Source organism: Mobula hypostoma, chromosome 17 (assembly GCF_963921235.1).
Source record: "Mobula hypostoma chromosome 17, sMobHyp1.1, whole genome shotgun sequence".
NCBI lineage: Eukaryota > Metazoa > Chordata > Chondrichthyes > Myliobatiformes > Myliobatidae > Mobula > Mobula hypostoma.
In genome coordinates, this window is record NC_086113.1 from 24,683,265 (window position 1) to 24,697,473 (window position 14,209).

A 14,209-nucleotide genomic window follows, 5' to 3' on the forward strand; every position below is an offset into this window, starting at 1 on the left:
TTAAATACATGCATAGACATCTCCATTACATCTGCAATAAAACAAGAGAGCTGTTAAAGGGTCTAGGCTGCTGAGTTCCTCTTGCTTTTTGTGTTGTGTTGCCAAGAGAACTGTTGATATTTATCTGTAATGAGAACCTAATGTGCAAAGGAAAAGTGAAACATAACCACTTCAAAATAAAGATCGATGATGAAGGTTATACCCTCCTTTAAAATTGAATTAGAATTGGGCAGGGTTGTGGAGGAGAGGAAGCAAAGTAGATATGAAGGGTTAGATAGGACAAAAAGATAAGAGTCGCTGTACTAACTGGAGATAGAAACATAGAAAATAGATGCAGGAGTAGGCCATTCGGCCCTTCGAGCCTGCACCGCCATTTATTATGATCGTGGCTGATCATCCAACTCATAACCCTGCACCAGCCTTCCCTCCATACCCCCTGATCCCCGTAGCCACAAGGGCCATATCTAACTCCCTCTTAAATATAGCCAATGAACTGGCCTCAACTGTTTCCTGTGGCAGAGAATTCCACAGATTCACCACCCTCTGTGTGAAGAAGTTCTTCCTAATCTCAGTCGTAAAAGGCTTCCCCTTTATCCTCAAACTGTGACCCCTCGTTCCAGACCTCCCCAACACTGGGAACAATCTTCCCGCATCTAGCCTGTCCAATCCCTTTAGGATTTTATACGTTTCAATCAGATCCCCCCTCAATCTTCTAAATTTCAACGAGTACAAGCCCAGTTCATCCAGTCTTTCTTCATATGAAAGTCCTGCCATCCCAGGAATCAATCTGGTGAACCTTCTTTGTACTCCCTCTATGGCAAGGATGTCTTTCCTCAGATTAGGGGACCAAAACTGCACACAATACTCCAGGTGTGGTCTCACCAAGGCCTTATACAACTGCAGTAGTACCTCCCTGCTCCTGTACTCGAATCCTCTCGCTATAAATGCCAGCATACCATTCGCCTTTTTCACCGCCTGCTGTACCTGCATGCCCACTTTCAATGACTGGTGTATAATGACACCCAGGTCTCGTTGCACCTCCCCTTTTCCTAATCGGCCACCATTCAGATAATAATCTGTTTTCCTATTTTTGCCACCAAAGTGGATAACTTCACATTTATCTACATTAAATTGCATCTGCCATGAATTTACCCACTCACCCAACCTATCCAAGTCACCCTGCATCCTTTTAGCATCCTCCTCACAGCTAACACTGCCGCCCAGCTTCGTGTCATCTGCAAACTTGGAGATGCTGCATTTAGTTCCCCCATCCAAGTCATTAATATATATTGTAAACAACTGGGGTCCCAGCACTGAGCCTTGCGGTACCCCACTAGTCACTGCCTGCCATTCTGAAAAGGTCCCATTTATTTCCACTCTTTGCTTCCTGTCTGCTAACCAATTCTGTATCCACATCAATACCTTACCCCCCATACCGTGTGCTTTAAGTTTGCACACTAATCTCCTGTGTGGGACCTTGTCAAAAGCCTTTTGAAAATCCAAATATACCACATCCACTGGTTCTCCCCTATCCACTCTACTAGTTACATCCTCAAAAAATTCTATGAGATTCGTCAGACATGATTTTCCTTTCACAAATCCATGCTGACTTTGTCTGATCATTTCACCGCTTTCCAAATGTGCTGTTATCACATCTTTGATAACTGACTCCAGCAGTTTCCCCACCACCAACACGATGCAATTGAAAAAAAAAGTTTTAAATACTATAGAAACAAAATCCATAAGAATATCAGAATCAGGTTTAATATTATCAGCTCATGTCGTGAAATTTGTTAACTTAGTGGCAGCACTACAATGCAATACATGATAAATATAGAAAAAATGAATAAGTGGGTAAATCAATTACAGTAAGTATATATGTGTATATTACATTTTTAAATTTAAAGTAGTGCAAAGATGGAATTAATAAAAAAAAGTGAGGTGGTGTTCTTGGGTTCAATGTCCATTTAGGAAATGGATGGCAGAGGGAAAGAAGCTGTTCCTGAATCAATGAGTGTGTGCCTTCAGGCTTCTGTACCTCCTTCCTGATGGTAATAATGAAAAGAGGGCATGTCCTGGGTGATGGGAGTCCTTAATAATGGATGCTGCCTTTCTGAGGCACCTTTCTTTGAAGATGTCTAGGATACTTCAGAGGCTAGTATCCAAGATAGAGCTGACTAATTTTACAACTTTCTGTAACTTCTTCAATCCTGTGCAATAGCACCCACCCACGGCTCCTCCCCCCCATAACAGATAGTGATGCAACCTGTTAGAATGCTCTCCATGGTCCATGTGTAGAAGTTTATGTGTATTTTAGATGACAAACCGAATCTCCTCAAGCTCCTAATGCAATATAGCTGCTGTCTTGCCTTCTTTATAGCTGCATCAATATGTTGGGACCAGGTTAGATCCTCAGAGGTCTTGACAGCTAGCAACTTGAAATTGATCACTCTTCTCCACTTTTGATCCCTCTACGAGGATTGGTTCATGCTCCCTTGTCCTCCCCTTTCTGAGGTCCACAATCAGCACTCTGGTCTTACTGACGTTGAGTGCAAGGTTGTTGCTGCGGCACCACTCATCTAGCTGGTATATCTCACTCCTGTACGCCCTCTCTTAATTTACAAAGATTAAGAGAAGATTGAAAACAATAAAGTCTTTTCTAATGGTCAAATTGTAAAGAGAGGTTAGTATAAATGAACATATCGGCTGTGTAATGAAATATATAAAGGAGGCATAATAGTAAAACAACAATAACAATAATTATGAATAATAATGAGGGATTGCAGCACACATTGAATGAGTTGGCAGGAGTTGGAGAAAAAGAGAAAGGGAATGTTACAAGGTATTGAGATGTTTCTACAAGAGTGATGAATTTCTGGTGATGCAGATGTACAGGATAAAGTTTTGTAGTAATTTAGATTTTTAATACATTTGAGATCTCATTCACACAGATGCATTTAGGACGTTAAATTATTTCTTTTTCTTTTAATTTGCTCTTATTGTATGTCCTGTTAGCTATGAAAGGAAGTCTTTCTTCATCAGTGAGTTGCCCTAGTACAAAGAGCTGAATATGTTGAGGTTACCACTGCTGTGTTACTAACACTGTTATTGAACGAGAGCTGATGAATTTGAATGTGGAAAATACTTTCCCACAGAAAAGGAGTGTGGTTGAGAATAATTGAAAGCACATGCACAGCCTTCTATATACTAACTACTATCATTTCTAATGAGTTCTTTTCTAATTGGTGGGAGCCAAGATGACTGTCAGACATTTAAAGTGGCAGATGCAAAATTGCTTAAACATGAGCAAATGACAGTGCAAAAAGATATACTAAATTTGTCCATTGAACTGCAGAGAATTGCTGTGTTGTAATTAATTTTTTTGTTTACAGTGTTCTCCAGAACTATTTGCCTTAATGTGCAAAATAATCTGCTTCTAGACATACATATAATATTTCAAATTCTCATTAATGTTGACATTAATACATTGATACATGAAAATTCAAAAAGCCTTGAAAAATGAAAGATACACCAGATAATGCAAGATAATGACCAGAGATATACTGGTCATTACCGACATACTTGTCTTGAAAGGGAAGAGGTGAAAAATGGAAGAAAAAGCATCACAGTGTACTTTGTTGGAACAGTGTGGAGAGAGATCAATCTTGCATTCATTTCAATAACATAAAAGTTGAAGAAGTGGTAAGACTGACCTTGGCTAAAAATTGAAAAAAAAATCACAATCTCCTTTAGTTCAAAAGTAAACAAACATGTAGTTATAAGAACTCAGCACCACACTGCCCTCTGACAATAGAGTTTTGGCACCAGTCCTGGAAAAAAATAAACTACCCATATCTCATACATTGATGATAAAATTTACCAGAACCTTTAATGCAACTACACAGACCTTCATCACTTGAGGAAAATAATATTTCAAGATCAACTCCTCAGATCCAGCACAAAACCCATGGTCCACTGACCAACAGGAATGCATTACCAGCTGACTACTTGCCCAGCCTATCAGCCATCATCTGATTTATCTGTGCAAGAGTCTCCAGGTCACATATCAGTCACTTCAGAACCCAAGAAATCGGCGGATGTAAGATATCCTTTACTCTCAAGGTATGCCTTAGCAGAAGAAAGAGTAGAACAATTAAGGAAATACAAAATATATCATCAGCACTTTCAACTGAACTCAATCTTATCCTTGCCTGTTATATCTATGAGCTTCCTGTTACAGATCTCTTGGTTGGCAATCAACTCTTATTCCTTGTGTTTTGCTCCTTATGGGGATTTGAAATGAATTCTACCATCTCTGTTTAGGATGAGCTGTCACGGTATGGATATTTCTTGCTACTTTCCTCTTCAGTTCCATGTGTCAGTGTGGGAGTTCACCACCAAGGTATTGGAAACGCATATGTGCACTTGAAAATGTGATCTAGATCACGTTTTCTTATTCTTATCAAATATTAAAATTGTCTCTCTATAAACCAGAGGTTCTTAATCTTGGGTCCGTGGACCCCTTGCTTAATGGTATTGGTCTATGGCATGAAAAGGTTGGGTACCCCTGCTGTAAATGAGCATTTTGTCATAATTCTGACAGGAATTTACTATTCACCATAAAAAAAACTACTTGTCATTTAACTCTATCGACAGATTGAGATGTTGGCATAATTTATTTTACAATCATCCTGGTACAAATGAACTTTAAGTGCTCAACTTATTGAATACTGCAATACATTAAAAAATTATTCACTTGTGATATTACAGTTCCTATACCATGTATCAGATTATTTCTATTGTCAAATCAGGTTTCTTATTTGACTATAATGTTGGACAAAAAATATGATATTTATTGGCTCAAGAGTCCAATAAATGTGATGATTTATTCATGGATTCTCCAGGCTGTAAGTTCAGACGCCTCTACAGTGTTGCAGCCCAACAATCTGTTAACCATCAGATACTGTGCAAACAGAGTAATTGTCTTAAAACAGTAATTATCTTTTAAAGCCAATGCTATGTATAATACATTCATAGCATACAAGCAAAGTAAATTTAGAACTGCATTATGGTATGTGTATAAAGTAGCTTATCATTGTGTAGAAAGTTGAAGTAGTGGAATTTGAATTGTAAGTCAAAGAGTTGGCTCAGGACTTACTTCATGAGCATAAATTATTTACCATTCTCCCCCTCCCCACATTGATATGTCATCTGCCAATCTCTAATTAACTCTCTGCACTCTCTCTGGCTATCTCATCAATTCCTAATGCGGTAGCTCTACAGCGGGGACTATACCTTCAGCGGCCGAACTGGGATACTCCTGGGACTGGAGGACTGTTTGTTTGTGCGTGTTGGTTCAGAAGGAGGAACTAGGTTTGTTTCACTGTTGCTGTTGTTCTTTTGATGTTGTTGTTACTGTTATTCTGTGAACAAGGTAGTTATGCTATGTTGGTGCCAGAATGTGTGGTGACACCTGTGGGCTACCTCCAGTACATCTTTAGGCCGTGTTGGTTGTTGATACAAACAATGCATTTCACTATATGTTTCGATTTACATGTGATAAATAAATGAATCTGAATACGAACATCCAAATTTTCCATCTTAAACCTGTTTATTTTTCTTTCCTCCTTTAATATCTCCCTTAAGTCTACTACTTTGAAGCAACTTTTGATTACATTGGACAAATATTTTCAGGTGTTTTTTTGTTCATGATAAACAGCTTGAAGCTGAACACAAATATAATTTCAGACTACTTGTATCATGTAGGAATTTGAAGAAACAATAAATTAACTTTTATTGAATATAATGTGTTTAATTGCGTCGTAGTGCTGACACCTTGTAATAGTTCAACTAAGTTAAAAATGTTGATGATTTTCATTTGTACTCAATATCTGAGGCTTCTCGCTTAAGTGTCCAACAATAATCAGCCAGCATTGATGGATTCCAGTTGACCTGATACCACTTCTCCATGACCACAATGATCTGGTGAAAACATTTAGCATGTTCATCATTGACCGTGTCAAGATTTTCAGGGAAGAAGTCCAAATAGGAAGATAGAAAATCAATATTTAGTGACATGTTGCACTTCGTGGTTTTGTATACTCGAAGCATGTTGTCAACCAGCTGTTCATAGTTTACTGTTCTGCAGTTACTAAGAGAATTTTCAACAACATCCTTGTATGCCTTGAATGAGATTTTCTCCTGTCCCACTAGATGTTATTCTAATTGCCTGTCTTTGGTGAGCTGTTTGATTTGTGGACCAACAAAAATGCCTTCCTTGACCTTGGCATCAGATGCCAAGATTAAGGAAGGCATTTTTGTTGAATTGTGAATTAAAATAACAAATATGGACGATTTTGAAAAACTGGTGCATGTTAGGAAAATTTCATGATGATTTTCATGATCAGTAGCTCAAAATCCATAAGATATACCCATTAGTAATCATGAAACAAAATTCTTGTTGTCCAGTGTTATGTACACCATTATTTCCTTTTTTTGTGTTGGCTTTCTAGTGATGCACCTTAGGAAGTTTCTGCTATGTAAAGATGAAATATAAATTAAAGTTGTCAATCAAGTAAAGATCTGGCTCAATTTCCAAGCTAAATTTATACGAGTGTTTCAATCTGATAGAAAGCAAACTACTTCACAATGCTACAATTGAATGGTATATATTCCTATCATTTCCTCAATTAATAAACAGGGGGTTTGTATTTTGATCTTATCCACTGGAAATATTTGATGTTTACAGTGCTTTTAATTTGAATGTCAATTTGTTCAAGTGAATTAATTCTTGGCAGAATTAGTACCCCTCTGAAGCAGCATAGTGAGTATGAACATTGACACTTTCATTTCTAAAAGCTTTTTGTATCTTCATATATTAATGCATTAATGTCAACATTAATGAGAATTTTAAAAATATGTATGTCGAGAAGCAGATTATATTGCACATTAAGGCAAGTAGTTCTAGCGAAGACTGTAAAGGAATTAAATAATTACAAAGTAGCAATTCCCTGTAGTTCAGCAGACAATTATTTCCCTGGTCTTAATTTTTACTAATCCAGAAATTTGTCTAGTGTTTTCCAATTTTAGAAAAGCTATCAATTCAAAAACATGAAATATATTATGTATTTATTACAGTTCAACATAGTTTATAACTTAAGTTGTGGGGTTAAAATATGGTGGCAGCGAACAATAATTCTTATTGAGGAATTTTTGGCATGAATCACAACAAAGCTCTGTTGCTCCACAATAGACCCTTTTCATTTATTGTTTGATATATTTCAGATCTTTTCTGGACAAAAGGACAAAAGTTGAGAAGTTGAGATGGTGGAATGATAATACGGATCAGGCAGGGTCTCACTGAATCTTAGATCAGCTTTACAGGCTGAATGGTCTACTTCCTGATCCAACATGATAATAATCTTCCAGTCCCTAAATCCCCAGCTTCATTGTTAAGCTTCCTGTTGGTCATCTATCTCATTTTCAACATAAACTTTGTGAGCACTTCAACCCACAAGCTCCAATTCACTTGGACTCTGGCCATCTGTATATTATCATTAACATTAACAGCTCAATCTACCCTAGTCTATTATTGACCACTGTTTCTTCTTCTAACTTGTCTTCATGGACTCTTTAAAACTGCCTTTCATTGACATATGCTTGCAATCCAGGCTGAAGACTCGGTAAACTAGACAATACTCTTTTTTTCCTCTCTACTGGATATTTTAAATAAAATTTGCTTATGCTTGAAGAAGCTGGTTAATTTTTCCAAATGTCTTGACTAATGTTTATTCCTCAACCAACACCTTAGTCAAAAGTAAGTGACTAGATGAGGGAGATGATCAGAAAAGCATTAACTGATAAAGAACAGTTGTGAGGAAGAATTGGAAAAGGTGGGTAGATCAAGAGAGGCTGAGCAAGGTAACATACAGAAGAAGGTTTAGAGTGATGACAGACAATAAATCTTGGGTTAATTGTAGAGCAGAAAGAATGACTCATGCTTCTGTTCTTGGAAATGGGCTCTTTATTGCTACTCCATTTTAATATCAACCTTTGATAACTCTTTAGTGTAGGTTTCCTCTTACTCTGAAATCAAGGATAAAAATAGACACAAAGTTTGGGAAAATGGTCCTGGGGAAAGTAAATATTACATTGATATGGTAGGGATATATTTAATTAAAGAGATCAACACACGCAAAATGCTGGAGGAAATTAGCAGACCAGGCACCATCTATGGAGGGGAATAAACAGTTGACGTTTCAGACCACGATCCTTCTTCAGGACGGGAAAGCAAAGGGGATGAAGTTTGAAAACAAAGGTTGGAGGATGGGAAGGACTACAAGCTGGCAGGTGATAGGTGAAGCCAGGTGAATGGAAAGATGAGTGGGTGGGTGAAGGGGGTGAAGTGAGAAGACAGGAGGTGATAGGTAGAAAAGGTAAAATGCTAATGAAGGAACCTCATAAGAGAGGAAAGTGAACTATGGGAGAAAGGGAGGAAAAAGGGCACAAAAGAGAGGTGTTAGGCAAGTGAGGACAAGAGAAGAGGAAAAAGGGGAACCAGAATGTGGAATGGAAAAAGAGAAAAAGGGGTGGTGGTGAAATTACAGGAAGTTAAGAAGATCAATATTCATGTCATCAGGTTGGACACTACTCAAACAGAACATGAGGAGCAACACTTGAGAATGTGAGGTATTGCTCCTCCAAAACTGAGAATGGCCTCATCATGGCAGTTGAGGAAGCTATGGACCAACATGTCAGAATGGGAAGCTGCTCACAAAGCAGTCCCCCAATTTACTTTGAGTCTCACTGAAGCAGAGGATGCCACACAGGGAGCACCAGATGTAGTAGACGACCCCAACAGACTTGCAAATGAAAGATTGCTACAATGAATCTGTATTTTTCAGCATTTCTTTTACACTCATCCCAACTTATTGTCCAAAATTGCCATTAACTTCCCCCAGATTGTACTATTCACTTGCACACTGGGGACAATTTGCAATAGCCAATTAACCTATCAGCTCGTACTTCTCTGGGATGGTGAGGAAAGTGGAACACTTGGAGGAAATGCATTTAGTCATAGGAAGAACAACCTCCACAGAGAGCACCAGAGTGTTGGCTGTGAAGGAATTAAAATATGAATAAAATACAACTGGAACAATGGAAGACAACAATACTAATATCCATTTTTTCATGCCTTGTGGTGGAAAGGATGGAGACCACCATTCACCATTTTTGTGACAGGTCTGCAACCTTCGCTTTGTGAAATGGTTTTGCTCAAGCAGAAATATCTGCATCAAAGCAATTAAAAGTGGACACAATGAGGCCCCTATCAATACTTCCAATTTAGTAGTTGTCTGTCAAGAGGTCCATTGGTAAGACCAAAGATGCAGGCTTATGAATAGTGCTCTCTGTGTCTGTGATCTGAAGTAACCTCTGTCCGGCAGCTATCTAACCAATGTTCCCTGCAAGGTGTGCGCATGCACACATCTTTTGCTACTAGTACACAAAGAAACTTAAACCGCGCACAGAAGTTTGTCACCCTCTACCTCGTTGGCATGTTAAGTATATTTCATGATCATTCACGATCACATTTTCTTTTGGTTTCTGATGCGGACAGTGTTGGCAAGGTGGAGTATGCAATGATTTGTCTGTAGATTTTATTGAAAAAAAAATATTGATTTAAAGAAGCAAAGGGCGTGAAGTACAAAAGAACTGCCAATTCATTTAAAACAGAATAGCTTAATGAAACAGTAGAAACTGCTACACCGAAAGTTCATGAGGTCAGAAATGTGCAGCTACTAGAAATACTTATGAACATTTCTAGCTGGTAAAATAAATACCTCTTTTTTTAAAATTCAATGCATACTTGTTGTTGTCACTGGGCAAACAAATTGCACAGCAGTAGATTTTTGTGCATGCTGGTCATTACAAATTAAAGGGAACAATGTAACTAACCTGACGAAAATGGTATGAACTGGTTTTGCTCAGGGAAAACAAAGGATCATGAAGCATGAGCTATTATGTGGGAGAAGAGCAATAAAGTAATGGTCTTTATTGATTACAGCTCAGAAGTAACACTATCATACGCTCAGTTCTAATCAATAAGCTCCAAAAACTGGGCCCTGTACCTCCCTCTGTTCATGGAACCTTGACTTATTCATTGGGATACCACAGGCAATGCAGATCAGAATCAACATCTCATCTTCACTGCCAATCAACACCGGTGCACATGAAGGATGCATGCTTAGCCCATTGCTGTACTCTCTCTTCACCCACAACTGTGTGGCTGGGCACGGCTCAAATGCCATCTATAAATTTGCTGATGACTCGACTATTGTTAGCAGAATTTCAGATGGTGATGAAGAGGAGTACAAGAGTGAGATAGACATGCTGGTTGAATGGTGTTGAAACAACAACCTTGTACTCAACATCAGGAAGACTCTAAGGAATTGATTGTGGACCTCGGGAAGGGGAATTCAAGGGAACACACACCAGTCGTCCTCAAAAGACTAGCAGTTTCAAGTTCCTGGGTGTCAACATCTCTGAAGATTTATTCCAGGACCAACATATTGATGTAATTACAAAAATGGGATGACACTCCATTTCATTAGGAGTTTAGGGAGACAAAGACTCTCACAAATTTCTACAGGTGTACCGTGGAGAGAATTTGAACTGGTTGCATCACCATCTGGTATGAAGGGGCCACTGCACAGGATCAGGAAAATCTGCAAGTTACAAACTCAGCCAGCTCGCTCATGGGCACTCCTCTCTCCAGCATTGAGCACACCTTCAAAAGGCGATGCCACAAAAAGGTGGCAGCATCGTTAAGGACTCCCTTCACCCGAGACATGCCCTCTTCTTATTGCTGCCATCAAGGAGGAGCTACAGAGCCAAAAGACACACACTCTGTGTTTTAGAAACAGCTTCTTCCACTCTGCCATCAGATTTATGAATGTACAATGAACCCATATATACTGCCCGACTATTTTTTGCTTTATTTTTCTCTCTTTTTGCTCTTCTTATCTACTTTAATATTTATACATGCATTTCTTATTGTAAGTTATAGTTTTTTTTTAATCATGTACGACTGCTGCTGCAAAACAACACATTTCAAGACATATGCCAGTGATACTAAACCTGATTCTGATCCTGATGCATTGGACCAGAGCCAATGGAAAGCTGACACAAAGCTGACATGCCAGAACCAGAGAGAGCAGAGCCAATGAAATTCAAATTAAACAATTTAAGATGATAAGGAAGAGAATAAGAACAAGTGCCTTCAGATGTGAAGCAGCAGCAACTACTGAGAGCTACTATTGAGAGGAAGATTCCCATGCCAGGGACGGGGAAAAGGAGGATTAATTTGGCCAATGGGAGATCCCCTATTTCATTGTTATAAATTGGAGTGTGGTCTGAGCGAGCATTGGCACACAGGGAACAATAGCATTCAGGATTTAAATGAGTGTCCTGGTGTCAATGTAATTATGTGCACAGAGACAATAAAGTGCGAGTTTTGAGTTAATTAAGATCTATGTCGTGATTTGCCTAATGTAAGTCAGTTTGTTATAGGTCAACAAGATGAGATGACTGAACCTACATCTCTCAAGCTGTAAGGCAACAGCCCTACCAACCAATCCACTGCGCTTGATTGTGGAATTCAAATCAGGAGCCCTACTGACAAGATAAAAATGGGTATGCATTAAAGGCAGGCAGTCCATGGCTAGTTGTTTTCAGAAGAAGCCAGCTCATGAAAGTAGCATACAAGTTTTAAACTGCTAATCTGCTGTAAAATGTGTTTCATTTGCATACACAAGAGGGTGCAGTCATTGAATTTGTAGGCCTGAATTTGAATCTGAATATAATTTCATTGCTTGTTATGGAATTTTGTTGAGTATATATTTTGCACAATTCAAAGGTGATGGCATTTCACAGTACAGATCCTCCCCAATTTATGGCAGTATTCCATTCCCAGGAATTGTTCCGAATCTGAACTGTTTACAAGTCAGAAACATCTTTGTGACCGAGTTCCCACATGATAGAACATTCCTGTAAAGGTGGGTTGTCCCACAGGAATAAGTAGTCTGTAGAAGTACTTAAAATCTCATTTTGTCACTCTTAATCATAAAGCTGTTACTAATAAATTTAGCCCAATACTATCACAGGCGGGCTAATAATTACATATTTTTAAAAGATCTTTCTGCAGGTAAAGTTGTAAGTACTATAAACAACAGGAATTCTGCAGATGCTGGAAATTCAAGCAACACACATAAAAGTTGCTGGTGAACGCAGCAGGCCAAGCAGCATCTGTAGGAAGAGGTGCAGTCGACGTTTCAGGCCGAGACCCTTCGACAGGACGTCCTGACGAAGGGTCTCGGCCTGAAATGTCGACTGCACCTCTTCCTAGAGATGTTGTAGGTACTACTTATGTTTGCTATTGATAGACTGAATGGAGTTGTCTCTAGATAGGACTCACAAAATGCCATAACCTCTTGCAAAGCTAAACCTTGTGACAAAAGGGACAGCTGAGCTTTGCCTTCATATGAGCTTCATGCCATCTATGCTTACTTTGACCATCAGGACGGGTAGGAATCATCGTGCACCCCACCCTCCACAATGTCTCCCGATGATCCTTTGATCTCAGTATCTGAAGATGATGTGCAGGATGCCTTCAAGAAAGTGAATCCAAGGAAGACATCCGGTCCAGTCTTCAGTTCCTGGATCAGTACTGGAGATCTGTGCTGACCAGCTGGCAGGTGTATTCACAGATACCTTCACTCTCTCTCTCCGGCAGTGTGTGGTAACCATCTGCTTCAAACCGGCTTCAATCGTACTGGTGCCCAAGAAGAGCGTGGTAACCTGTCAAAATGACTGTCGCCCAGTGGCACTTACATCCAAAGTGATGAAGTGTTTTGAGAGGCTGGTGTTGAAGCATATTAGCTCCTGTCTGAATGGTGACTTGGATTTGCATGAATTCACCTATTGAAGCAACAGGTCTATAGCAGATGCTATCTCAATGGCTCTTCACACAAACCTGGAACATCTGCACAGCAAAGATGCATACATCAGGATGCTCTTTACTGATTACACCTTGGCATTTAACACCATCGTCCCCTCAAAACTAATCAGTGAACTCCAAAACCTGGGCCTCAATACCCCCTTGTGCAATTGGATGCTGGATTTCTTCACTTGTTGACCCCAGTCACTTTACACCTATAACTGTGTGGCTAAGTGGAGCTCCAAAATCATATATAAGTTTGCCGATGACACCACTGTTGTGGGTTGTATCAAAGGTGGTGATCAATCAGCATACAGGAAAGAGATTGAAAACTTGGCTGAATGCTGTAATGACAACACCCTCGCACTCAATTTCATAAGACCAAGGAACTGATTGTAGACTTCAGGAGAGGGAAACCAGAGGTCCATGAGCCAGTAATCATTGGAGGATGAGAGGTGAAGAGGGTCAGTAACTTTAAATTGCTTAATTCAGAGGACCTGTCTTGGACCCATCATGTGAACATGATTATGCACAAAACATGACAGCATCTCTGCTTCCTCAGGAGTAAGTGGATGTTCGTCATGTCGGCAAAAATCTTGGCAAACTCCTATAGACATGTGGTGGAAAGTGTGCTGACTGGCTACATTATGGCCTGGTATGGGAACACCAATGCCTTTGAGTGGAAAATAGATAGATAGATAGATAGATAGATAGATAGATATACTTTATTGATCCCGAGGGAAATTGGGTTTTGTTACAGCTGCACCAACCAAGAATAGAGCATAAATATAGCAATACAAAACACCAAACAACAATATGCAAACTATGCCAGATGGAAACAAATCCAGGGCCAGCCTATTGGCTCAGGGTGTCTGATCCTCCATGGGAGGAGCTGCAAAGTTTGATGGCCACAGGCAAGAACAACCTCCCATGACGCCCAGTGTTGTATCTCGGTGGAATATGGCCGGAGTCCAACAGCAAAAAGTTCAGTATCCGGGCTACAAACAAGTTCCTCAATCATAATATGACCAGGATTGCACCATCCGTTGTTAACCAGAACAGTAAGCACTCAACTCCTTTACACTTACCGCTCTCAGTGCACTTCCGGTCCGCCCGAAGGGTCTGGAAGCCTTCCACAGAAAAGTTTTGGTCGGGTATGTCCTCGTTACGAGTTTCAGTAAAACACATAACACTGCTCTCCTAAAATGTTCGCTG